The sequence below is a fragment of the Apis dorsata genome, unplaced genomic scaffold (genome assembly GCF_000469605.1).
Source record: "Apis dorsata unplaced genomic scaffold, Apis dorsata 1.3 scaffold_129, whole genome shotgun sequence".
NCBI lineage: Eukaryota > Metazoa > Arthropoda > Insecta > Hymenoptera > Apidae > Apis > Apis dorsata.
The window spans coordinates 787,949-790,543 of NW_006263422.1; the positions used below are offsets into that span (position 1 = coordinate 787,949).

The window sequence follows — 2,595 nt, forward strand, 5'->3', positions numbered from 1 at the left end:
AGAGGGGAAGAAGAACTATAGTTAATTTCCAACGCGAGCCACTGTATAATAAATACGCAGGAATGTTGCTCAGAAGAGGCGGTTACAGCGAGGAAGCTGGCGCCGAATTTAAAACCGAGTCGCGTATCCTTAACAGAAATAAAAGTGTGACACGGTGGCCCGTTCCTCAATGGCTGTGCAAAAGTTGCTCGCGCGATCGGAAGGCGTTTGATACCTGGGCCGGATTCTGCTCGTGGACGTTAGGTCAATTCTCCGCGAGCGGCCATTACAAAAAGAAGAAAAAGAAAAAGAGAAAGAGAAAGAAAGAAAGAAGATTCGGCGGGCCGTGTACGCGTGCGCGCACGCGCACGCACACGCTCGCGCAGGAAGTGACGAGGAAGGTGGCGGTTGCGGCGGATAGAAGAAGAGGGAAACCTGCTCAAGATGAGACGAGAATGACCAGGGGGCAGCGCACGCGAATCCATAATGATACACCATCGAGCGAGCAGGCCTCTTGCCTGGATAAAAACGAGTGGACACTGTTCTCGCGCGGAATCACGTCCACCGCGTCAACTTGGCCCTCCTTGTCCTCGAAAAATGTGAGCGTGGCTCGTTAAAAATTATGCCGCAAAATCGATACTTGGGCCGTCGCTGAAAAATTCAATCAACCGTCGGGACGATCTTCACTCGGCCGCGCTTCATCGGGAGCCGCTTGCTCGTGTAAGCGGGATTATTATTCGGCCAGTTGTTTTCGAACCGGGCTCGAGTTCACTTTCCATCTCGTTTCGTATTCACGCCCGCCAATTTCGGAATGTGTAATTGCACGATTGCGTGTTCTCGGTTTCTGCGGTTTTCGAGAATCAACGCTCGCGGTTTTCCGACTCTCGTCGTGGATGGAACAATGTTGTCTCATTTCGGGAACGAGTTAATTCCAGCGACGAGAATCGGAACGTGTTCAAAGAAAGAGAGAGAGAGAGAGTTTCACGAATAAATAGTATTTTTGGTATCGCGATGGAAAGATTATTCTTCTTAGAATTTTAGGTTATGTTTTTGTCCAGACTTCGATCGAGGAAAAATTCAAACAAATAAAGTGTACATATATATTTAACGATACTCATTTTAATTCTATGTAGTAAAATCGGCCTAATTGAATCGAGGTAATGGGATTAATGGCGTCGAGTTAATAAGAGGTTGGAAAGTTACCGTTCCAGGAATCATGCACCACACGCGTTCTTTCGTAGAAATGACTGCAGACACAGAGGTACAATTGAGGAAAAAAGAAAGCAGAATGATTTACAATAAGCGTCATGGCATCGCAGACGTAAAATTAAGTAAAATTTCAACGATATGAAAAAAATGTTTCCTTTAAATATAGTACATATAATGGTCTCGCACAAATATTCGAATCCAATAAGAGTGATTATTTCTTCTTTTTACTTGTTCTTTTTATTTGAAATAAAAATTATTCTGTACGAGTGTAAAAAGTTTTTTCAAAAAAAATACTTTTTTGAAAGAGTACAAGAGCTGAAAGTACAAGAATTGCGTAGAAAGGATTAATGAATCTTCACGTGTACGGCCATAAACAATTTGGAAAGTGCACTTTTAATACACGTTATAAGTTTACTTACATATTTCACTACGTAAAGAAGAACAGGTAATCCCGTGATCATCGATCGAAATTGTCAGTCGATTGATAAATATCGATCCGCTGTTCGTAAAAACTACTTCTCAAATGTATCGGCGAAATCAATTGTACTTCTTTTCCTTTATTTTTTCGTCTCTCATTTCTCAATAAGAGAATTATATTTAAAGAAAGTTCTACAAACAACCATTGTAAATTTTAAAAAGGTTAATTAATTCGATTTTGAACAGTTATGCATTTAACGTGTTACATATATTACTTACGTGATTGATTAGGAAGCAGAAACGAATATTATCTTCTTTGAATAGAAAAAACGATGAAGAAGAAAAAAAATGACACAAAATCCAGAACAACGAATTTAAAGAAACAGCGATCGGTTGTCGCTGTAAAGATGATTAAATTATTACCAAATCGTTTTTGGTTTGAGGTTAGTTTGTAGTACGCGAAGAGGGCGTTGCGCGAAATGAGTTACGTATGTATATGCGTTGGTCTATTTTCTTTCCCCTGTAGGTTCTGTTAGTGCCGATTCCACCTCCAGCTCGTTTATTTTCACGAGGCAACAGTGTTTCAGTCGCTGAACGGAGGGTGCACGCACGCCGAGAAAATAAAAGGCAGCCGCCTCGGGAGCGCGTTTCACGATACACCGGCTCATCGCCGGAGAAAAGGATCGGCCACGCGGCGGGTCAGACAGAGACGAAGAACCCGGGTTCGGTGGGAACCCGAGAAGTTGCTGCCGGTCCCGCTCCCGTCGTCGCTCTAGCGATGGCCACCGATCGCCCTCGAAACGTATCAAACTCGCTCTGGTCATCATCTCGATGCGATTTCAATGCAATTTTTTATCCTATTCGACTTTGTTTTCTATTGTTTCACTTCGTGAAATTTGCGTACGTCTTCCCAATAGTAACGACATTGATTTTATTCATTTATCGTCACTGTAATATGGTTCTGTAAAAAAAAAAAAAAAAAAAAAAATC

At 42.0% G+C, this 2,595-nt stretch overlaps 2 long non-coding RNA genes across 2 annotated transcripts in view; one reads left to right on the forward strand and one right to left on the reverse strand.

The window, feature by feature from the left end:
* The window catches only part of LOC102679055, a 70,293-nt gene that overhangs the window by 29,981 nt on the left and 37,717 nt on the right, over positions 1 to 2,595 (forward strand). The window lies entirely within an intron of this gene.
* LOC102678965 overlaps positions 1,083 to 2,595 on the reverse strand; it is a 3,238-nt gene continuing 1,725 nt past the window's right edge. The window contains exons 2-3 of the long non-coding RNA XR_421305.2: positions 2,029 to 2,566; positions 1,083 to 1,797 (exon numbers count right to left, since the gene is read on the reverse strand). This is a non-coding gene — a long non-coding RNA (uncharacterized LOC102678965). The remainder of the gene's footprint in view (positions 1,798 to 2,028; positions 2,567 to 2,595) is intronic.